The 25230-nt window shown below is 45.5% G+C and overlaps 1 long non-coding RNA gene and 1 other non-coding gene across 4 annotated transcripts in view; one reads left to right on the plus strand and one right to left on the minus strand.

Moving 5' to 3' along the window:
* Positions 1-25230, plus strand: part of LOC132343021 (uncharacterized) — a 168328-nt gene that overhangs the window by 21541 nt on the left and 121557 nt on the right. The gene's annotated exons all lie outside the window — the stretch shown is intronic.
* On the minus strand, positions 20693-20754 carry LOC112442785 (U7 small nuclear RNA). The gene has a single exon (XR_003031078.1). It is a non-coding gene; the product is annotated as a U7 small nuclear RNA (small nuclear RNA).

Consider the following 25230-nt stretch of genomic DNA (forward strand, 5'->3'; position numbering starts at 1 on the left):
ACACAAAAGCTCTGAGCGATCAAGCCTCGTCTCTGGCCCCGGATTGAATTCTTCTCCTCCGGGGGCCAAGAATCCCAGTGTCTTCGCGTGATTCAACAACAACCTTTCACCAGGGTCCTCCATCCATGGGATTTTCCAGGTTCTAGTTTCATTCTTTTACAAGTGGTTGACCAGTTTTCCCAGCACCACTTGTTAAAGAGATTGTCTTTTCTCCATTGTATATTCTTGCCTCCTTTGTCAAAGGTGTCCGTAGGTGCATGGGTTTATCTCTGGGCTTTCTATTTTGTTCCATTGATCTATATTTCTGTCTTTGTGCCAGTACCGTACTATCATGATGACTGTGGCTTTGTAGTAGAGCCTGAAGTCAGGCAGGTTGATTCCTCCAGTTCCATTCTTCTTTCTCAAGATTGCTTTGGCTATTCGAGGTTTTTTGTATTTCCATACAAATTGTGAAATTATTTGTTCTAGCTCTGTGAAAAATAACATTGGTAGCTTGATAGGGATTGCATTGAATCTATAGATTGCTTTGGGTAGTATACTCATTTTCACTATATTGATTCTTCTGATCCATGAACATGGTATATTTCTCCATCTATTAGTATTGAAAGAGACACGTGTACCCCAATGTTCATCACAGCATTGTTTATAATAGCCAGGACATGGAAGCAACCTAGATGTCCATCAGCAGATGAATGGATAAGAAAGCTGTGGAACATATACACAATGGAGTATTACTCAGTCATTGAAAATAATACATTTGAATAAATTCTAATGAGGTGGATGAAACTGGAGCCTATTATACAGAGTGAAGTAAGCCAGAAAGAAAAACACCAATACAGTATACTAACACATATATATGGAATTTAGAAAGATGGTAACGACAACCCTGTATACAAGACAGCAAAAGAGACACAGATGTATAGAACAGTCTTTTGGACTCTGTGGGAGAGGGAGGGGGGGATGATTTGGGAGAATGGCATTAAAACATGTATAATATCATATAAGAAACAAATTGCCAGTCCAGATTCGATGCAGGATATAGGAAGCTTGGGGCTGGTGCACTGGGATGACCCAGAGGGATGGTATGGGGAGGGAGGTGGGAGGGGTGTTCAGGATGGGGAGCACGTGTACACCCGTGGCGGATGCATGTTGATGTATGGCAAAACCAATACAATATTGTAAAGTAAAAAAAATAATAATAATAAAAAAATTAAAACAACAACAAATAAAAATGTAAAAAAAAACAAAAAACAACAATACAAATTAACCTCCTCACAGTTCTGGAGCCCAGAAATCTGAAATGGTCTCACTGAGCTAGGTTCAATTTGTTTCTCCCTTCCTCTGAGACTTTAGGGGAGGATGGGTTTCCTTGCTGCCTCTAGCCTGGGGAAGCCTCTTGCATGCCTTGGTTTGTGACTCCTTCCTCTCATCACTCCAATTTCTTGCTTCTGTTTGTGGTCATACCTCCTACCTCTCTTATATGAGGGCTGCATTTGGAGTCCATGCTGGATAATGATGATCTCAAAATTCTTAATCACATCTGCAAAGTCTCTTATGCCAGTGGTCCCCAACCTTTTTGGCCTCAGGGACCAGTTTCACGGAAGACAATTTTTCCATGGGCCCAGGGAGAGGGGGCATGGTTTTGAGATGATTCAAGCACCTTACATTTATTATGTACTTTATTTCTATTATTATCACATCAGTAGTATAATAATATTTTATAAGTATATTTATAATATACAATTAAATATATTTTTATATTATATAAATATTATTATATATATATGTTGTTGTTCAGTTGCTAAGTCATGTCTGACTCTTTGCAACCCCATGGACTGCAGCATGCCAGGTTTCCCTGTCATTCACTATCTCTTTGACTTTGTGCAAGTGCATGTCCGTTGAGTCAGTGATGCCATCCAACTGTCACACGAGTGTATGTTCCTCGGTTCTTTGTCTCATCACAACAAAGATTTGGAGCAACGGACATTAAAGCCCTCGGCGCGTCACAGCTCTCAGGTCTTGGACAAACCGTGCTACAGCTCTTAGGCAAATCAGTGTTACAGCTCTACTTTATTTATAAGATAGGAGGAGAATCCAAGACCCGAAGAGAAGAGAGTGGAGAAGTGCGTGGGGAGGGGGAGAGAGAGAGAGAGAGAGAGAGAGCACGCATGCACGCGGGAGAGAGAGTCCATCAGAAAGCGCTTTGGCTCCTCCTTTTATATGTTTTTTCCTCCACCTGGGCCTGCCCTGTGCAAATTGGGCTTAGCCAGGAGTGCTATTTGTTCTGTTTGTTCTGCCTGAAGTCTTCACTCTGGTCCTCGGACCTTCCTTGTCTTTTAGCCACCGCCATTTTGGACTCCTTTTCCCTATTCTGCCTACCTAACACAACCATCTATCCTCTGTCGCCCTCTTCTCCTCTTGCCCTCAGTCTTTCCCAGCATCAGGGAATATGATATTCCCTGCTGCACCTCAGATCATCAGGTATGAGATCTGGAGGTGTGGACCCCTGCCTTAAGCCACAGAAGGTAACATTCACAGGTACTGGGGGTCAGGACCTGGTTGTCTTTCAGGGCCATTATTCTGCCAACCCATGTGCCCTTGAACTAGGCCCTGCCAGGCTCACAGCTGAATCCTCAGGTTTGAAAGAGCAGCTTTTGAGGCTCAGAGCAGAAAGGCAAATGGGACAGATGTGTGAAGGAGCTGGAGAAAAACTGCCTCCCTCACCTGGAGCCTCTGTGCTGGCCACAGGGGTCCAGAGATTCATGGTGTTTGTGTTGCCCCTGTACTTTCCTGGTGGCTCAGACAGTGAAGAATCTGCCTGCAATGCAGGAGACCTGGTTTGATCCTTGGATTGGGAAGATTCCCCTGGAGAAGGGAATGGTTACCCACTCCAGTATTCTTGCCTGGAGAATCTCATGGACAGAGGAGCCTGGTGGGCTACAGTCCATGGGGTCCCAAAGAGTAGGATACCACTGAACAACTAACATTTTTACTTTTTCACCTCATTAAGGTTGCCAGATTTAGAAAATCAAGTTGTAGGACACCCAGATATTTTATTAGGCTACTCTGTCTCTGATTCTTTATATATATTTAAATATATATATTTTTTCAATTAGTGGATAATTACTTTACAATATTGTGATGGTTTTTGCCATACATCAACATGTGGCAACCTAGAGGGGTGGAATGAGAAGCGAAGGGGGAGGGGACTTATGTCCCTGGTACTTAAGCCACACCACGCTGCCTGCTGCCGAGGGCTGGGCTCAGCTGTAGTCTCCTGGGCCTTAATGAGATCCCGGTTGTTTTCCTCCCAGTGGGGTCTCAGGTGTGCGGCCAGAATAAGAGAGGCTGGGCCCGAGTGTTCACCAGCAGGCAAAGGGTTAACAGGGAGGGAGCCCCAAGGCACCTGGGGAAGGAGCCTGGATTTGCTGACCTTAAGGTAAGACAGCACTTCCTTACAGGGAGGGCAGAGCATTTCCAAGGTGATTGCTAACTGTCCCCACCCCCCACACACGAAGACATCATGTCCCAGCCCTGGAGGGGCCTTGAGTCTGGTGTGGCCCTCCGAGGGTCACGGGCACCTCCTAATTGCAGGATGCAGGGCTCACGGAATAAACACCATGTTTCACTTCCTCTGCAAACATCGCACATCTGAGAAACTCATTTCCGTTTCTGAGACACGTCTTTCCCAGCTGTGCAGGCCTGGGTCAGACTTAATAAAATAGAAGTGGTGGGACAGCAGGCTGATGGAACCAATGCCCACAGTATTACAGTCAGCATGTCTCTGTGCTCTATGAGGATGCGGATCTGTCCAAGTTCCCTTCCCTGAAACAGACCACAGAGAAAACAAACCACGTGGCTCTTGTTCTCCTTCTTGACAGGATTCCACAGAACCCAAGATCTGATGATGATGGTAAGAAGCGTTGTCATTTCAGGTGCTGACAAAGAAATAATGCTGCCAGCTGTGCAGTACTGCTGATTGTAAGGTGCATGCCAATTTCAGGGTTGTGGAAAGGTGGGCATCTTGGAATCAATAAGATACGGTATTAGGTTTACCATCAGTGGTAATGGAACCATGTGACAGCCAAACAATGCCTGTGTTTGAGCCGTGTGACAGCGCCCTTTTCCTTAAAGGTTAAGAAAGCCGGTTCCAAGTCAAGTGTGTGCGTGGTGGTGGATTTACTGAAGCCCCCGTCCCACGTCTAGGTTTCTCTTCTGGGACCTCTCACTTTTTTTTTCTTGTTTTTTATTTTTTAATTTTATTGCTTTACAATGTTGTGTTAGTTTCTGCTGTACATTGAAGTGAATCAGCTATATATATGTGTGTATACACATGTCCTCTCCCTCTTGGGCCTCCCTCCCCCCTACTCCCTCCTACCCCTCTAGGTCATCACAGAGCACAGAGCTGAGCTCCCTGTGCTATACAGCAGCTTCCCACTAGCTATCTGTTTAACACATGGTGGTGTATATATGTCAGTCCTAATCTTGCAATTCCTCCCACCCTCTCCTTCCCCACACTGCGTCCACATGCTGTGTCTAGCTTTGGTTCCCTCTGTCTACTGAATTCTCCTCTGTTCCATCCCCCAACGCCCGACCATGTAGTCAGGGGCCTCCCAGCTTCTGGGATCTAATGCCTGATGATCTGAGGTGGAGCTGATGTTATAATGATAGAAGTAAAGTGCACAGTAAATGGAATACACTTGAATCATCCCCAAACCACCCCCTCTTCCAGGTCCGTGGAAGAATTGTCTCCCGTGAAACCAGTCCTTGGTGCCAAAAAGGTTGGGTACCACTGATGTAGATCATTGTCATTTTTAAAAAAGACTGTGATGAGCTTAAGGGGTGGGATTGGGGAGGGGAGGGAGTTCAAGAGGGAGGTGATTCAGTTCAGTTCAGTCTCTCAGTCATGTCTGACTCTTTGTGACCCCATGGACTGCAGCAGGCCAGGCCTCCCTGTCCATCAACCAACTCCCGGGGTTTACTCAGACTCATGTCCATTGAGTCGGTGATACCATCCAACCGTCTCATCCTATGTCGTCCCCTTCCCCTCCCACCTTCAGTCTTTCCCAACATTAGGGTGTTTTCAAATGAGTCTGTTCTCATTTCAAATCATATCAGGGAGGTGATATACAATTATGATTGATTTGTGTAGTTGTATGGCAGAAACCATCACAACATTGTAAAGCAATTTTCCTCCAATTAAAAAAAATTTTTTAAAAGAGATTGTGATAAAATACACATAAAATTTACCATTCTAACTTTTAAAATGTGTAATTCAGTGGCATTTAGAACATTTCCACGGAAGTCTTGCTTTTGCTACACCTCTCCTCTAAGACCTGGTTTCTTTTCTCCTCCTTGTATGGAGTCTACCAAAGAATCTGGAATTTTCCCTTGATTCATCAGCCGCCAGCACAGGCTGTGGGGTATTAGCAGATGATTACTGAAAACCTAGCTCAGTTGGTAAGGAATCCACCTGCAATGCAGGAGACCCTGGTTTGATTCCTGGGTCAGGAAGATCCCTTGGAGAAGGGAAAGGCTACCCACTCCAGTATTCTGGCCTGGAGAATTCCACGGGGTCCCAAAGAGTCGGATATGACTGAGCAACTTTCACTTTCACTGAAAACCTGAAGGAGTCAGAAGGGGGATGGCCCGCTCAGCCCAGCCTTAACTCTCAATGCTCTGTCTTCTTCCAGCCTCTGGGAGACACTGGCTGCCTCGTGGCCTCCAGTCTGCCTCCCAAGGTGTTCCCCAGCTTTCTCTCCTCCCCTCCGTCTCAGGCCTTCCCACCAGCTCCTTACTGGGCTGCCAAATTCCTGATTTTATCCAAAGGAGCCATTTTGCTCTCTCTTCTCCCTGACTTCCTTCCCACCATCCAGTGTCCACCTTTCACAGGTGTTCTCTATATAGAGACCGCCTGGCCCCAGGGAGCTTAATTCCCCAGTCAAGGAGAAACCTGCTCAGCTGTCAGAGATTTGCCATCTTGATGGTTGTTTTAAATGTGTCTAGGCTACTGCCTCTGCCTCACAGAGCTCCGTTCTGCAGCCACGGTTGCAAGGCCAAGTCCACGCAGTGACTGCTCTGCTCTGATGTAGGGGCACTCGGAGCCTTCCAGAGTGGAGAGGAGGGCTCCTGACCCTGGCAGGCTGGAGGCTGCAGATTGATTTTACCAAGTTCCCGAGTTCCTGTTCCTCCATCTGGTATTTGCTTCCAGAATCCCTTTGGGAATCACAGCTCCTGCTCTCCCTGCATTTGGTTGGAGGTGGGCCCAGCTCATCCTCAGGCTCCGAGGCTGAGCACACGCCACCTCCAGCCTGTTTGGCCCATCAGAACATTTCTGATACCAACCACTGGGTTCCGAGAGAAGCATGGGATCCAAGCCAGGCCAGTGAAAGCAACCTCGGGCCTAGGCCTGGAATTACTACTGGGTCAGGGACACTCCCATGCTGCTGGGGCTGCTCACTGGTGGGCTGTGAGGCTGGAGATGCTGCTGGCCACCTAGTCACCATGTGGAGTGAGCCCGCTGGAGAGTGAAGACAAGGTGGAAGCAAGAAGAGGAATGACTGGATACCAGGTGGGAAAGCCAAAAACATCACTTTTCTGCATCGTGAATCTTGAATTGGGCTTTTGTAGTCTCTGAGAACCCTGATTTATAGGAGTCTGCCAAGTGGGGGATGACAGTTGAGTAGGGCTTTGAAGTGAGTAGGAGTTTTCAGGTAGCAAAAGTGAGGAGCACATTCTAGGCAAAGTGGGTAGCATGTGTGCAGATGGGAAGGCAGGAGACTGGAGATGTGGGAGGCGGCTGGGTGATGGAAAGCCTTGAACTTTAGACGTCGTCCTGGAGCTGGGAACTGTGCTGGGGTTTTTCTCCTGTGAGTTTATGCTTCCCCACCCTGCAGATGAAGGAACTGAACCTGGGAGGCATCAGGCAGGTTTGATGTTCAATATCTCCACTGGGAGTGCCGCCCAGGTTATGAGGCTCAGCCCCTCCAGGGACGCAGAGGAGGAGAGTTTCGTCTTGGCGTCACAGGACAGAGAGATCAGGCCATGAAGGGATAGGGAGCTGCCTTTGACTGGCCCCATGCCAAGCCCCAGGCTCCCTTATGAGTCCTCCCAGCTTAGTTTTCTGGGAGCATGAAGGGTGAGAAATTCTGGTGATTGCATAGACGTTCTCACCCTGACTGCACTTGAGTATCCTCCTTGGGGGATACGGGGTTAAAAACTAGAGGCGCTGGAGCAGCACAGACCTGACCTTGGTATGTTTCAAAGCCTTTTCAGGTGACTTTAATGGACTTAACAGATTTTCACCACTGCCCCAGGTCAATGGTTCTCAATCACTTGGTGAGATTAAGGGAGAATTAACAGAGTAGGAGCTTCCCCTGTGGCTCAGTGGCAAAGAATCTGCCTGCAATGCAAGAGACCCGGGTTTGATCTCTGGGTTGGAAAGATCCCCTTGAGAAGGAAATCGCAACCTACTCCAGTATTCTTGCCTGGGAAATCCCATGAAAAGAGGAGCCTAGCAGGCTACAGTCCACGGGGTCACACAAGAGTCAGACACGACTTAGTGGCTAAATAACAACAAAACAACAGCAGAGTAGGGGAGAGAAAGAACACCCCCTGGGATCCACTGATGGACGAGGCCCTGTGCTGGTTACTGGACTACCAGTGTCTTGTTTAATTCTCCAACAGCTTTGTGGTGATATGATTCCCATTAAAATGGGAGTGCTCAGAGGTGCTCACCGAGGCCTGGAGAGGTGTGGCAAAGTGCTGAGGCCACAGAGCTAGTCTGCAGAGGAGCTGGATTTTCAACCCAGGTCTTTGTGACTCTGCACACGCATGCTCCATCCTGGTGTCCTGAGTGGATGTCCAGTCTGTTTGGGCGGGACCCACCTTGGCTGAAGCCGCTAGGGGGTGCTGTTCTGTAACGAGGGTCCCAGTCCTTGTGAATTGGGGTGAGGGGGAATAGGAGGAGGCTGTGCTTGAAATCTGGGCACCTGTGTCTTCCTCTGCAATGCTGAGGAGCTTGAGTCAAGTCACTGCCTCTCTCTGGGCCACCGTACTAGTCAGGGTTTTCCAGAAAAATAGAAGCAATAGGGTGTGTGTGTGCAGATGAAGTGATTCATTACAAAGAGCTGGCTTATGTGATTATGGAGGCTGACAAGTCCTAAGATCTTCAGGTGAGTCAGTGAGATTAAGAACCCAGGAGAGCTCAGGGTGTCGTTCCCTCTGAGTCTGAAGGTCAGAGAGAGCCAGTGGTGTCGATTCCCTGAGAAAGCTGGCAGGCTTGAGACCCAAACTGATGCTTCAGTGTTTTGTTTCCATTTTACTGAAGTATAGTTGATCTACAATGTTGTGTTAATTTCTGCTGTACAACCAAGTGACTCAGTTACGCACACGGATATATTCTTTTTCATATGGTTTTTCTTTTCCACTATGGTTTATCCCGGGATAGTGACTATAGTTCTCTGTGCTATACGATAGGACCTTGTTTATCCATTCCATGTATACTAGTCGGCATCTGCTAATTCCAAGTTCCCAATTTTCCCCTCCTCTACCCCACCTCCCCCCTTGGCAACCACAAGTCTTCTGTCTATACCTGTGAGTCTTTTTTGCTTTGTAGGTGTGTTGATTTGTGTCATATTTTAGATCCTGTATGTAAGTGATATCGTATGGTATTTTTCTTCCTCTTTCTGACTTAACTTCACTTGCGATAATCTCTGTGTCCATCCATGTTGCTGCAGATGGCATTATTTCATTCTTTTTTATGGCTGAGTAATGTTCCATGTAGGGGCTTCCCAGGTGGCGCGGTGGTTAAGAATCTGCCTACCAGTGCAGGAGACTCGGAAGACTCTGACTTCCCTTCCTGGCTGAGTGTGGCTGGGAGACCCCGTGGGAGCCGGGCCCGGATCTACCTTCAGGGCTTCCTGAACAGAGGGTGGACTTGCGCTGCATGTGTGCTCAGTCTGGCCAGGAAGAGTGGATTGGGGCCCAGTATATCTGGAGGACTGGAGGACCCCTGTGGTCCTGCCCTGGTGTGTGTGGGGGAGGCAGGTCCTGCCTCGAGGGTGACTTCTGCTTGCAGGGTAGCTTGTCGGCGAATTAGGGACCCCTCTGGCTATTCTGTGTATAGTAGCCCAACGTGCCTACCCCGGCCCTTAGATTCTGATTCCAGAACCTTCCATGTCTTGCTTTTGCTGCTGCCATCTTTCTGAAGCTTCCAGCTCATTCATAAGCAACACTGTGACTTTCAAGCTGTCTAAGGAAGGAGCCCCTTTTGACAAGGCAGACCTGTGTGTCCTTTATGCTTCCTCCCACACTCTTCTGGGTTTGACATGGTTTGGTTTCTTCAGTGCTGGGTCTGTGAGGATGAGAAAGAAGAGGAGTGGGTAGTGGGGATCACCCTCCAGATTGATGGAGAAGGACCCAGGAAGGGTGAGCTATGAAAGGCCTCAGGGTCCCTGCAAGGGACCCTCTCAAGAGGCAGAGAGGCCCTTAGAAGGGCCACATCCCTGGGAGTTGCTGCCTAGGGTTGGGGGAGGTACAGAGGGAGTGCAGGTGGCGGAGAAAAGGAAGCCTGTGGGGGTGCGTTGTTCTAACGATTCTAGCTCCATTCACTTAATCGCATCTGGGGATGCAAGTGATATAACCATGGGGAGATGCTGGTACTCAGCCACCTCAGGAAAGCAGGTAGTACATCTTAAGTGGCGTTCACATTAAAACATCAATTAAAAAGAAGAAAACAGGTGGGACTTGATAATACATAAAACCAATATTTTTCAGAAGTATAGGCATGCCTGGTGTTTGAAGAAGTGGGGTGTGTGGAGGGCTTCGCAGAGGTGTTGGTGTGGCCGCTGGCTGAGGAGGTAGGGTACGTGCAGGGGCAGTGGGCGGAGAAGGCAGCTGGTGTGGCTGAGAGACTGGTTACATTGAGCAAATAAATGAATAAATCGAGGCTAATCGCAGTCAAGTGCCTCACAGTTAGAGAGGTGATTTGCAAACATGGAAAGGGGGATGTCTAGAAAGAACCCTGAAAGGGCTGCATAGGAATAACCTCACTGACATATACATATTTATACACACATTAACACTTACGAATTTCGTGTATATGTATGTGTGCTAAGGCGCTTCAGTCATGTCCAACTCTTTGTGACCTTATGGACCGTAGCCCTCCACGCTCCTCTGTGCATGGGATTTTCCAGGCAAGAATACTGGAGTGGGTTGCCATGCCCTCCTCCAGGGATCTTCCCAACCCAGGGATCGAACCCGCATTTCCTGCAGCTCCTGAACCGAAGGTGGATTCTTTACCATTGAGCTGCTGGGAAGCCTCTGTGTGTGTGTGTGTGTGTACATATATGCAAACTTATTCACATATACACAGTGATAGGTGTTTGTACATATACTTACATATGTGCATGAATTTCCTATTAAATAATTTGTAGAGGACCTAGAAGCAATTCTAGGTGTGGCGAACACACCAAGCTCCCAGCTCTTGGTTTCTTTCTTCTTTTTTAATAAAATTTTTATTTATCTACTTACATATTTTTGGCTGTGCTGAGTCTTCATTGCTGCACACGGGCTTTCTCTAGTTGCCGTGTGCAGGCTTCTCCTTGCAGTGGCTTTTCTTTTTGTGGAGCGGGGGTCAGTAGTTGTGGTACACAGGCTTAGTTGCCCCACGACATGTGGGATCTCCCCAGACCCAGGGATCGAACTCGTGTTCCCTGCACTGGCAGGCAGTTTCTTAACTACCGGACCACCAGGGAAGTCCTGACCATATGGATATAGTTAAGTAAATTTTAAAAAATTAATAGGAGGTCAGCTCTTTATTATAAAAGATTGTCAATTACTGATGGGAATAGGAAAAGTCCACATTAGGTACCCATCACGGTGATAGTGGAAAACCGAGGAGCCTGGCAGGCTGCAGTCCATGGGGCAGCAAAGAGTCAGACACAACTTAGCAACCGAACAACAGCAGTGATGGTTGATTCAGGCTGGACTTGGCAACAGTGCTGAGACCGGCAGGTGAATGTTTGAAGAATAGTTTGGGTGTGATGCTGGAATGTATCTCCAGAAAATACTTCCCAACTACAAAGGGAAAAACCTGGCAGACACCAATCTGAGCAGGTGTTCAAAATGAACCAGGGCCCAATAGGTTGGGGTCACGGGCCGCCTTAGGTGATAAAGCCTCGTCTCTGTGCTATTCCTGCCAAGAAGGCATAGCCTAAGTCTCATCGAGAGGAAACAACAGTCAGCCTCAGGTTGGGGATACCCTATAAAATGAAAGATCTACACTCTGTAAAAAACAAACAAACAGCTGTCAAAGAAAGACATGAAAGATGGGGAAAAAGAGAGGAAATGTTGCAGTTTGAGGGAGAATGGAGAGACATGACAACTAACGGCAAAGTGTATTCCTAGGTTGGATCCTGGACCAGGAAGGAAAAGAGACAGCGGGATAGCTGGTGAAGGGTGAGTGGTGAGTGGGGCAAAGGTTAGAGGGCGGTGCTGTGCCAGTGTTGATTTCTCAATTGGGAAGGTTGTGCTGGAGAGTATTCTTGTTTTTAGGATACTCGGGTGGTTCAGAGAAAGACTAAGGATTGCAGATATTGTATGTGTGTGAAGAAGCACCGTGTGGGGAATTCCCTGGTGGTCCAATGGTTAGGACTCTGCGCTTTCACTGCCGAGAGTCTGGGTTCAGTTCCTGGTTGGGGGACTAAGATCCCACAAGCTGTGCAGTGTGGCCAAAAAAAAAAAAAAAGATTGTGTGCACACATGCAGGCAGTGAAGCAAGTGTAGAAAAATGGTGACACCGGAAACCTGAGTAAAAGGAATATGACAGTTTTTATTTTTCTTACAGATTTTCTGTAAGCCTGAAATTATTTCAAAATAAATTATTTTTTAAAAGATAAACCCATTCATAACCCAACCAATCTACAGGGAACTGTGTAAAGTTTTAGAGCATTTCTTCCTGGTTTATGTGAACTTTTATGTAGTTAAAATAGTATTCTATATACAATATTATATCCTACTGTATCATTTAACATGGCAACATAAACATTCCCCTATGTGTTTATTATAAAGGCTCCATAAACCTTGTTTTTAATGGCTCCATAATGCCCATTGAAAGTTATATTGAAAATCACCATTCTAACTATTGTTGGACAGTATTCAGGTTATTTCCTTTTTAAAAAATTATAAATCATACTGCAATGACTATCTCTGACAATAAAGCATTTTACGTGTGTCTTAGGGTAGATTTCTAGAAAGGGAATTACAAAAGGATGTGAGTATCTTTCAACGATTGGTACAGTTGCTTTTCAGGAGCACATAGTCATATAATAATTCCCACCAGCCGTGAGTGACTGTTAGTCTCCACACACCCTCACCAGCCTTCTAAAATTCTTTGTTCTTTTCTCAGGTGGAGGGCAATGACACTGTCTCATTGTTTTTTCCCTCTAATTTCTAGGAGATGTTGCGAATTATACTAGTGGTTTGTTCTTCACTGATGTCACCATGCTTTTCTTTGGCTCTTCTACACTGGATTCTTCTCCAAGGACTGGATCCAAGTGATCTTTGTATGTAGGGCAGGGCCCTCCTCCTAGGACCGCTGGTCCCTGAGGCACATGTCTGGCTCTTTCTGGAGCCATGTGACTCCAAGGTTGCTTGTGTGCCTGGCTCTTCTCCTCAGAGACTGTTTGAGGAGCCATGACTGTCTGGGTCAGCCCGTGCCGTTTCCCAATTAGTCCTTCTGGTTCCTTCCAGCTCCCAGGCCTGTGGGCAACTCTCACCTTCATTAGCCATTTCCCCTCCTTTATCATTTTTGAAAATAAAAAATGGATTATTGATTTTTTTTCCTCCTGATTATAAGAGCAATATAGAATCACTATAAAAGTTTAGGTGCTACAGAAAGGTGTAAAAAAGACCATGTCCTCCAGGCTCATAAACCCCAGAGCTATTTGGCATTAATATTTGGAATTTTTTTTTTTACAAATTTTTTTCTGTGTGTATAGGTATATATTAACTTTTGCAAAAGTGGTCTCACTTTTTTAACACTTGATTTTTTAAAAGAACCCTTTAAAAGCCTATTTTTAAAAGTTGGCAATAGATCTCAGATTTACATATACAATTTGCATTCAGTACGTTTTGGGTAAAACAAACCTGGACAGAGCCAAGTATCTGTTAGTTTTCATGTTAAAAACAAATTTCTGTTTGTAATGGGCAACATTCCTGAACCATTCCAGAGATTTTACTTGGAAGTTGCGTGTGTACGTGTGTTTAAGAAAATGTGGTTTAACAAGTGCTTTCTTAAGCCTCAAAAACATGTTCTGAAAAAGTAAGAAAGTTGGGAAGAAAACTTCAGGTCATATATAGTCCATAAAACTTTTAGGGATCATGGGACTTCCTGGCAGTCCAGAGGTTTAGACTTCACCCTCCAATGCAGGGGAGTTGGGTTCGATCCCCAGTGGGAAAGCTAAGATCCCTTGTATCTTGCTGCCAAAGAACCAAAACATAAAACAGAGGCAATATTGTAAAAAATTCAAAAAAGACTTAAAAAAACGGTTTAGGGATCAGCCTCCAAATACCACTGTGCCGTGCTGCTTACCAATCCATTTACTTAACTAAGCACTTTGCATATGGCTTGAGCTATGTTTTCCTTTGTAAAATTTTTTTTTTTTTTTTACTGTAATTGTAGGTTTTGATTAATCTTAACATGGCAACATAGTAGCAAATCATTAGTGGTAATAGGCTTTCAGTTTGTTTAAGATTATAAATTGTAATTAAAATGAAAACAGTATCTCCAGATGACAGATGGGTCCCCAGGTCACAAAATGTTTCTTAAAGTAAGCTTATGACACTCCAACCAGGGAACTGTAGCAACGAGGAGACTGTTGACAAAGGACAACCAGGGAACATTTATCTCAGTACAGGCTGGAATCTGTACTTAAGAAATTGGATGATTATATTTGAAGTAGTACAAATTGTAACCAGTAAGAATCCAGTATGAATGTTTTCTCAGAACTCAGAATAAAGTCAGTCAGATGAAGAAGAGTCAAGTATGGAATGGCCTCCTTCATTTAGGAAATTGTCCTAAAAGCCAGCACAAAGGTAGCAACTTTTTTTTTTTTTTTTTTTAAGGTAGCAACTTCTGATCAAGAGATTATGGGTCATATCAGTTGTTAGCTTATAATGCTGATTTATAAAGGCATCAATGAGGATAAAAGTGCTGTGTGTTTAGGCTGGATCTCTAAAACATAACAACTGAAATCTAAATTACCCTTACCATAAATAAATACATTCATTTTTGGCACATATGTAAGCTGGGGAGTTTAGAGAAATTCAGGTAATAATTTGAATAAGCTCTTCTGAAAATTGGACAATGGAAAAAAACCTGTAAATAAAAAGATAACTTGAGAAAAGACATGTAGTATTTATTAAATGCCCCAAATCTCAAAATCCCTGAAATAGGATATAATGTTTACCAAAAGTTAAAGATTGATAGATGCTAGTGAAATATAAAATATTTTGTAAAATGGTGATAGTTTTTTTACCTCATTCGTTGTGTTGAGATATTTTATAATCTTTTCCTGAGTATGCTCCAGCAAAGCAGAGAGTTACCACACGGGAACTGGTCTGTTTATGGTGACTGGGACCACAGAGGCCAGCTCTATGATGGATGAGTGGCCATATTTTATAGTTAATTTCAGACGATCTGCCCAAACACACCTGAGAAAGGCATGCTTCATCTGATTTCCTGTCCCCCGTCTTTTCCAGTGTCTGTTTCTTGGCTCATTGTTGTCTTTTGAGTTTGTTTTGCTTGATAGCCTCCGATTATCTTCTTGTTGATTCCTTTTCACACTTGATTGGTGCAAACGAGGGCCCAGCCTGGGCTGTATCTTGCCTGTACGACTCCCCCTTAGACATCTTCAGCGTGGTTGCCCCCAGATTGCAGGTGCAGTTTGGCGGCCACTACCACGGGTCACCAGAGGGCTTGGCCTCAGCTCGTGCTCAGCCTTCTTGGTGAGCCGATGGGGCCACTGGTCTCATTTTGTAGCTTGGGTGCATATGTGAGATTTTTTTTTTTTTCCCCTCCATCCACTATTTGTGCAAAGTAATGAAAGGGAAGGGATTCCAACCAGGGGCTTTATGGTCCTCTGTTTTTCCTCAAGTTGATTTTCCTCCAATTACTATGGGAATGAAAATCATTATAGAAAACGAGAAAAGCAAAGGGGAAAAAAAAACCCCAAGGCACCCATGCCCTTCAACAGCTGCCAACAGTTCATCTCTGATGGCTAGGTCCTAGACCACAGAGAAAGTATACATCATTTACTGCTCATTTCCCTATTGTTGATATGTCATTAGTTCCATCTTTCTATACCAAGCTTTCTGTGCACAGAGGTTTTAATGGATTGTTTACTTATATATATTCTTAGAAGTGGAATTCTTAGAAGAGGATTCTTAGAATTACTGGGTTAAGGGTTTTGAGACCTTCAACAGAGTGCACTGTTTTGCTTTTGCATTTAAAGAAGACAGGCTTTATTTTTCAGAAGTGCAGCTACTAGGCAAAGCAAGAGAAGATGATGTGTTTTGAGCTGTTTGTGATTTTTAGAAGAGTGGACCATCAGTATGGAAAATCACAACCCAGATGGTGATGGTATTTATGGTATTTGAGTCAACAGCACATGTGCACCTGCCCATGTGTGTAGCTGTTGGTTCGTGGTATGATATACGCATGTATTGGATTTCCCTTGTGGCTCTGCTGGTGAAGAATCCACCTGCAATGCCAGGCAGTCCCTGGGTTGGGAAGATCCCCTGGAGAAGGGAAAGGCTACCCACTCCAGTATTCTGGCCTGGAGAATTCCATGGACTATATAGTCCATGGGGTCCCAAAGAGTTGGACATGACTGATGAATTTCACTCACACACATACACATGTATTAAACACACACACAATAGTTGAATTTAGTTTGCTTGTATTTAGAATGTTAAATGTTAGGTTGAATCATATGAAATTCCATTTTCATAGGTCAAACGCAGTTCCATTATCAGCAGTTTCACATGGTTCAACTGAATATTTAATATTGTCCAACTTTCTTTTTAAATCAATTTTGCCTATTTATTCATTTTTGGCCCCACAGTGCAGCATGTGGGATCTTAGTCCCCCAACTAGGGATCAAACCCATGCCCTCTGCAGTGGAAGCACAAGGTCTTAGCCATTTTACCTCCTGGGAAGTCCTCAAATATTGCCCAGCTTCTTAATCCAAACTTATTTCTTCTTAGTCTTTGCAAACATCTCCCTACCACATGCCCAAGCACTCGCGTGTTGAAGTGTTATTTTATTGCACTCCTTTTATTTTGCATTTAAATTGCAGGTCGAATATCAAGTCTTTTCCGTTTCTGTGTAAATGGATCATTTTTATCACTGAGTTTCATTTAAGAAAGGCAAAGGAGATGTTGAGAATGTTTATGAAAAGGGATTATCGGGTCTGATAAGGCTGAGAAATACCAAGTGAGGTGTTTGCCTTCTGCAGACAGGATCCATAACTTCGTATTCTGTCCAAGTGTGCTGCTTGGAAAAGTATCCACGCTGTAGTTATCATGTTATCTTACAACTGGCAAGTCAGTCTCCCCACTGAGTTCCTCAATGGTGTCTTAAAAACAGGAGAGGAAAGCCAGCATTGAAAGGGTCTACCCACCACGTGCTTGTAGTAAGAGACATTATTTCCTCTGATGCTCACAGTAAGTCCATGAGGAATTAGGACTGGCCACGGTGTGCAGATGAGGAAATTAAAGTGTTGAATAGTAAAGATTCTCACCTACGATGGTCTGTCAGAGAGCAGGCATTTGAACTCAGTTCCATGGAATTCGAAGGCAACATTGCCAGAATGAAATACAGGACATTCAGGCAAGTTTGAATTTCAGATGAATAGTGACTTTTTTTGTTTGTTCTCAAATGCATTTATTAAAATTTTTTTCTTTTTTAAAATCAGTGTATTTTTGGCTGTGCTGGGTCTTCGTTGCTGTGAGTGGGCTTTCCCTAGTTTCAGAGAGCGGGGGCTACCCTCTAGCTGCGGTGCTGGGACTTCTCACTGTGGTGGCTCTTCTTGTTTGTGGCCCTCGGGCTTGGTTGCTTTGAGGCATGTGGGATCTTCCCGGGCCAGGCATCAGATCTGTGTCCCCTGCATTGGCTGGTGGATTCTTAATCACCAGGGAAGTCCTGTATTTATTTAGATTTACAAAAGGTTTTTTAAATCTGAATTGTTTTTAAAGTATAGTTGATTTACAATGTTGTGTTAATTTTTTCTGTACAGCAAAGTGACTCAGTTATACACATCTGTATCTTCTTTTTCATATTCTTTTCCATTATGATTTATCACAGGATATAACAGTGACTCTTAATGTTACAGAAACATGCTCCAAACGTTGCTCGGGGCAGACTTATACTAAAATAGGACTTGTTTCTCCTAAGTTTCAAAATCAACTGGTGTCTTGCATTCTTTTTAAGTCTGGCAACCCTACTCTTTCCCCCTCTGCCACTTCCCTTGCTTTTCTTACTCACAGCGTTGCTCCCTAGATTTTTATTCCAAAAATGTCTTTCGGGTCCCAGCGTGAGTCACCAGAGAGGCAGCGAGAAGTAACAGCCTTTCACAGGAGCGATGAGGCCCTGGGCCCGGTCCCGACCGTGGGAAAGATACACCTTCTGGAACAAGTTTTCTCATCTGTGAATTGGAGAGTTGAACCGCACCATCTCAAGGGTCAGGGAATGTTTACTGGGTTCTGAGCACGTGCCAGGCACTGTTCTGGGCTCTGGGGCACCATCAACAAACAAAACCGACAAGGTTCGCTGTCCTCAGAGAGCTAGCATTCTAACGGGGGAGAGACAGACAAACAGGTAGCAATGCCCGCTACCCTCAGCTCAGGGCCCATGGGTCAGGCCCGCTGCTGGGGACTTCACACACAGGCTCCCCTGGTGTCCCTTTGTGCCCACCCGATCCAGGGCAGGGCTTCCCAGGTGGCGCTAGTGGTAAAGAACCCGCCTGTCAATGCAGGAGACACAGGAGACCTGGGTTCGATCCCTGGGTTGGGAAGATCCCCTGGAGGCGAGCATGGCAACCCACTCCAGCCAGTATTCTCGCCTGGAGAATCCTGTGGACAGGGGAGCCTGGTGGACTATAGTTCATAGGGTCACAAAGAGTCAGACACGACAAATGACTTAGCATGCACGCACATCCAAGGAATGTGGCATGTTGCTGGCACACAATGGCAGCAGGGCTGGGCTCAGGTTTTGTGAGCCTGAGGACCCTCTTTAAGAAAAGTGTATAACATTACCAGACCCTTCTCAGGATCCTAGAAAGAGCCTGTGCAGGAGGGGCTGTGAAACTGAAGCCTCAATAGCGTTCCCATAAATATGGCTCTGGGCTCAGTTGGTGATTTTTTTTTTTAAATTTTATGTATTTGGCTGTGCTGAGTCTTAGTTATGGCGTGTGGGATCTTTAGTTTGTGGCATGTAAACTCTGAGTTCTGACATGTGAGATCTAGTTCCCTGACCAGGGATTGAACCGGAGCCCTCTGCTTTGGGATCACGGGGTTTTAGCCAAGTACTGGACCACCAGGGAAGTCCCTCAGTCAGTGATTGCTGAATGAACAACTATTTTGTCAGGTAGCTTGCCCGTTTATGACTGTGGATACTGAGATGCAGAGAAGTGCGAGGATTTACTCAAGTTCATAGAGCCCGTGAGTGGCAGCACTGATGGTGACATGGTTCAGCAGGGAGAGAATGTGGAACGCTCCCAGTCTTTGGATCAAGAAAGACCTGGATTTGAATCTGACCCATGTGCGGCCTTGCTGGGTAACTTTGGCCAAGTGTTTTAACCTCTCTGTGCCTTTGTATCCTCATCAGTAAAATGGAGAAAGCAATACTGCTCCTATAGGGTAGCTGGAGATGAACAGTTAATGCTCGTTTTGGGGAAGGATCGTTCCCTGCTGCAGGGAAGGCCTGGGTCTCCCCTAGTGCCCTTGGCTGCCTTGGGTCTTTGGCATCCACACTGAGGACCAGTGGGGTGGGGGTGGGACTGCCACAGGCGGCCAAGAAGCGCATTTTTGGAATGACTCATCTTTGACCTCCTTCCTGGAGGGTTCAGCCTAATGGGCTTCTCTCCAGGAGCCCCTGTCCGTGTGGGCAGAGGGGAAGCACAGGAAAAGCCAGAGGTTCCTGCTAATACTGGCCATGTCCAATCCGGATATTTAGAGAAAAATCCAGGACAAATACACAGCAACAGTTTGAGTCACACACAGGAGGGGAACTGGATGGCCAAGGAAGGGAAAACTACCATTGGTGAGGCCCCTACCCTGTGCTAGGGTTTTATGTATATTTCCTAACAGTTACCAAAAATGTGTGTATATATATATTAAAAAAAAAACCACCTTCTTGTGTGGACTGTGCTCCGCGTATTACCTGTATTAACACATTAAAACCTTACAACAGCCCATTAAAGTAGTGTCTACTCCCATTTTTTTTTGATGAAGAAAACTGAGCCATAGAGAATTAAGGAACTTATTCTAGTTCATATACCTGATAAATGGTGGGGAAGCAGGATTTAAACCCAGGTGGTTTGGCTCCACAGTTCACATGCGGTGGCCCTTATAATGCAGGTATGACATGCCCCTTTGACAGGTGAGAAAGCTGAGGCTCGTATGAGTTCAAGCCAAGATCACACAGTAAGTGTGTGGTTAATCACTCAGTCATGTCCAGTTCTTTGTGGCCCCATGGACTGTAGCCCACCAGGCTCCTCTGTCCATGGGATTTTTCAGGCGAGAATATTGGAGTGGATTTCCATTTCTTCCTCCGGGGAATCTTCCCAACCCAGGAATTGAACCTGTGTCTTCTGTGTCTCCTGCACTGCAGGCAGCTTCTTTACCCACTGAGCCACTGGGAAAGCCCGCACAGAGTAAGTAGCAGAGTTTGATTTCAAACCCAGGGCTCCAGACTCCAGTCAGTTCAGTCACTCAGTTGTGTCCAACTCTTTGCGACCCCATGGACTACAGCATACCAGGCTTCCCTGTCCATCACCAACTGCTAAAGCAAGCTCATTTCCATCTCATTGGTGATGCCATCCACCCATCTCATCCTCTGTCATCCCCTTCTCCTCCTGCCTTCAATCTTTCCCAGCATCAGGGTCTTTTCCAGTGAATAAGTTCTTTGCAAAGGGTATCCAAAGTATTGGAGTTTCAGCTTCAGCATCAGTCCTTCCAATGAATATTCAGGACTGATTTCCTTTAGGATGGACTCATTTGATCTCCTTGCAGTCTAAGGGACTCTCAAGAGTCTTTTCCAACACCACAGTTCAAAAGCATCAATTCTTCGGTGCTCAGCCTTCTTTATGGTCCAACTCTCACATCCATACATGACTACTGGAAAAACCATAGCTTTGACTAGATGGGCCTTTGTCGGCAAAATAATGTCTCTGCTTTTTAATATACTACCTAGGTTTGTCATAGCTTTTCTTCCAAGGACCGAGCGTCTTTTAATTTCATGGCTGCAGTCACCATCTGCAGTGATTTTGGAGCCCCACAAAATAAAGTCTTTATTTTGTCACTGTTTCCTTTGTTTCCCCATCTATTTGCCATGAAGTGATGGTATTGGATGCCATGGTCTTAGTTTTTTGAATGTTGAGTTTTTTTTGTTTTTTGTTTTTTTTGTGGGAGGGGCTTTCCGGTGCGAACCGGAAAGCCTGCTAGACAAATTCTAAAAGAGCTGTAACACTTGAATGTTGAGTTTTAAGCCAACTATTTCATTCTCCTATTTCACTTTTACCAAGAGGCTCTTTAGTTCTTTTCTTTCTGTCATTTGCATATCTGAGGTTATTGGTATTTCTCCTTGCAATCTTGATTCCAGCTTGTGCTTCATCCAGCCTGGCATTTCACATGAGGTACTCTGCATATAAGTTAAATAAGCAGGGTGACAATATACAGCCTTGACGTACTCCTTTCCCAATTTGAAACCAGTCTGTTGTTCCATGTCCAGTTCTAACTGTTGCTTCTTGACCTGCATACAGATTTCTCAGAAGCCTGGTAAGGTGGTCTGATATACCCATCTCTTGAAAGAATTTTCCACAGTTTGTTGTGTCCAGACTCCAGAGCCCATGCATGTTCTGTTCCACCTATATCCCTCAGCTCTTGCAGGATGTCTGGGATTCATTTCCTGAGATGCTCAGATTTCAATTCTGGTCTCATCTTGACCCTAGCCCTAGCTCATTGCAGGATCCAATATCAGCAGAAATCAGGCCAGGTAATGTCAGAGGCCGAACGCCCTTGCTCAGTGTTAAGGTTCTGAGGATGGGAAGTAAGACGAGGAGTGGTCCCTCAGCTGCCAGCTGTGCTGATTGTTAGGGGCTGCGTCCCCTTTGCTGCCATCTCTGCTGTCCAGTCCAGAGGAGGTGCTCAGGGATGCTGAGAGAATAAGCCGTGGGGACAGGCCTCCCTAGTGCTTCCTGTCTGTGACACTGTTTGGACGGCTGGTGCCTTGGAGGACACAGACCTGGGTTTGAGTCCCCATCTACCCCTGTCTGGCTTGGTGACACAAGTGCGCTCTGAAGTTCAGTTCAACAACAATTCCTACTTGAAAGGGTCATTTTGGGAATTAAATGGTACATATGAAGAGGCCACCCAGCGCCAGGCTCAGCAGCTGATGGACTTGGATACACATTCCCCCTCCCCTGCCCGGTGCCTGAGGGGCTCTCCTTTTTTGCCCTATCTGCCCCACTTTTTTCTTATTTTTTAAAAAATTGTGGTAAAATATATATTGGAGAAGGAATGGCAACCCACTCCAGTGTTCTTGCATTAGAAATCCCATGTATATAAGTGTTGTAAACTTACATTTTAACGACTTTAAAATGTACAATTCAGTGGCATGAAGTACCTTCACTTGTCTGGGCAACAAGTGAAGTGAGCCAGACAAAGACAAATATCAAATGATATCACTTTTGTGTGGAATTGAAAAAAATGATACAAATGAACATATTTGCAAAGTAGAAATGGACTCACACACATAGAAAACAAATTTATGGTTACCAGAGGAGCAAGGGGCTGGGGGAGGGAAAAATTAGAAAGTTTGGGATAACAGATACACACGACTATATATAAAATAAACAATAAGGTCTTAATTGTATAGCACAGGGAACTCTATTCAGTATCTGAGTGAATGAGCCATGCAGACCATCGTCATCATCCATCGCCAGAATTCTTCATCATCTCAAACTGAAACTCTGGATCCGTTAAACAAGCTCTCCCTGTTCCTCTCTCCCCTCAGCCCTCTGTAATCTCTCTTCTACTTTCTGTCTCCATGAATTTGCCTGTTCTAGGTAACTCGTAAGTGGAATTATACAGTATTTATCCTTTTTGTGTCTGGCTTATTTCACTTAGCATCATTTGGAGGAGGTGTCAGAATTCCCTTCTTTTTTAAGGCTAAATAATACTCTGTCATATGTTTATGCCACATTTTGTTTATCCGTTCACGTGTCCATGAACCCTTGGGTTGCTTCCACCTTTTGGCTGTTGGGAATAATGCTGCAGTGGGCAGGAGTGTGCAAGTATCAGTTTTAATCCCTGCTCCGTTCTTTTCGATATATACTCAGAAGTAGGATTGCTGGACCATATGGTAATTTTATGTTTAATTTTTTGGTGCCTCTCCCTTTTCTTTTCTCTTGTTAATTTGTCTTTTATTTTTAATTGAAGCATAGTTAATTTACAGTGTCATGTTAGTTTCAAGTGTACAGCAAAGTGATTCAGTTACCCATATATCCTTTTTCAGTTTCTTTTCTATTATCCTTTATTACAAGATACTGAATATAGTTCCCTGTGCTATACAGTAAGACCTTCAGTTCAGTTCAGTCATTCAGTCGTGTCCGACTCTTTGCGACCCCATGAATCGCAGCACGCCAGGCCTCCCTGTCCATCACCAACTCCCGGAGTTCACTCAGACTCACGTCCATCGAGTCAGTGATGCCATCCAGCCATCTCATCCTCTGTTGTCCCCTTCTCCTCCTGCCCCTAATCCCTCCCAGCATCAGAGTCTTTTCCAATGAGTCAACTCTTGGCATGAGGTGGCCAAAGTACTGGAGTTTCAGCTTTAGCATCATTCCTTCCAAAGAAATCCCAGGGCTGATCTCCTTCAGAATGGACTGGTTGGATCTCCTTGCACTCCAAGGGACCTTACTGTTTATTTTATATATAATAATGTATATCTGTTATCCCAAATTCCCAATGTATCCCTCCCCCACGCCCTTCCTCCTTTGGTAACCATAAATTTGTTTTCTGTGTCTGTGAGTCCGTTTCCATTTTGTAAATATGTTCATTTGTATCATTTTTTTTCAATTCCACATATAAGTGATACCATTTGATATTTGTCTTTCTCTGGCTTATTTCACTTAGTATGATAATCCCTAGGTCCATCCATGTGGCTGCAACTGACATCAGTTCATTGTTTTTTTATGGTTTAGTAGTGTTATATTGTGTGTATGTTTGTATTTGTACCACATCTTCTTTATTCAGTCATCTATCGATGGACATTAGGTTCCTTCTATGTCTTGGATGCCGCTCCTTCTTACACACACACACACACACGTACACAGTCTGTACCATCTGAGCTTCATCTAGGAAGTCTTCTCATGTGTTATTTCTTCTTGATCTGGTGCAGCTTTGGGAAGTTTTGACATATCACTAGTGACTGAGACCTGCCTCTCTCTCCAGGCCCCTCCTTGCCAGGAAGTGAAAGTGAAAGTGTTAGTCACTGAGTCGTGTCTGACTCTTTGCGACCCCATGGACTGTATGTAGCCCACCAGGCTCCTCTGTCCATGGAATTCTCCAGGTAAGAATATTGGAGTGGGGTAGCCATTCCCTACTCCAGTACTCCTGCCTGGAAAATCCCATGGACAGAGGAGCCTGGTAGGTTGCAGTCTGTGGGGTCGCAAAGAGTCGGACACGACTAAGCGACTTCACTTTTACTTTTCACTTTCATGCATTGGAGAAGGAAATGGCAACCCACTCCAGTGTTCTTGCCTGGAGAATCCCAGGGACAGAGGAGCCTGGTTGGCTGTTGCCGTCTCTGGGGTCGCACAGAGTTGGACATGACTGAAGCGACTTAGCAGCAGTAGCAGCAGCCATTCCCTTCTCCAAGGCATCTTCCCAACCCAGGGATTAAACCCGGGGCTCCTTCATTGCAGGCAGATTCTTTACCATCTCAGCCACCAGGGAAGCTCCTCCTTGCCAGAGCTGGTCAGCTACTCTAGGATCTGGAGGCTTTCTGGTTGGGACTGGTATCTGAGCAGCCACAGGCCCCGCAGAGACCCCTCTCTGACATTGGGGGAAGCAGGACTTTTCGTCTGACCCCGGGTGCTTATCGATCTGACTCAGGACAGGCTGTGGACCTCAGGGCATCTCTGAGCAGAGCTGCTCACACGTGACAAGATCACTCAGCAGCCGTCTCCCCTACTCACCAGTTAGACTCAAAGGTGATTCTTCCAGGAGACAGACTGATGTCTGGGAAGAAACTTGACCTTGGGAGTCAGCTACCTCAAGTTGAATCCCTACTCCGTCTCTTCCTTATGTCACCCCTTGGTGAGCTACTCAGTCTCCCTGAGCCTCAGTTTCCACCTCTATCAAATGGGAATATCAACAGTCCCCACCTCAGTGGGCTGCTGGGCACACACGTCGATGACGCCTGTGCAGCTCTCGGCCCCGTGGAAAGGCCACGGTTACCCTCTTTGTTGACATCTCAGAAAGCTGACAGGGACTGCTGCAGGCCAACGGCCCGAGTTCTGTTCACTGCTCTCTGTCTCTCTGCCCCTCTCATCCTGCGTCCGGTCTTTCCAGCTCTGAAATGGCTCTTCCAGATATTTGAATGAGAAATAAAATGTCTTCTGGGAAATCAGCAAAAGGATGGCCTTTGGAACCCTCCTAGTGTTGCAGCGGTCCTTTCAAGCTTGACCCAAGAATAACAGCTACTCTGTGGAGGCTTTACGGGCTTGTGAGGTGGCGCTAGTGGTAAAGAACCTACCTGCAGATGCAGGAGACACTGGAGATGTGGATTCAACCTCTGGGTTGGGGAGATTGCCTGGAGGAGGGCATGGCAACTCACTCCAGCATTCTTGCGTGGAGAATCCCATGGACAGAGGAGCCTGGTGGGCTGCGGTCCATGGGGTTGCAAAGCGTCGGACAGGACTGAAAGGACTTAGAACACAAGTC

Source organism: Bos taurus, chromosome 19, assembly GCF_002263795.3.
Source record: "Bos taurus isolate L1 Dominette 01449 registration number 42190680 breed Hereford chromosome 19, ARS-UCD2.0, whole genome shotgun sequence".
Lineage (NCBI taxonomy): Eukaryota > Metazoa > Chordata > Mammalia > Artiodactyla > Bovidae > Bos > Bos taurus.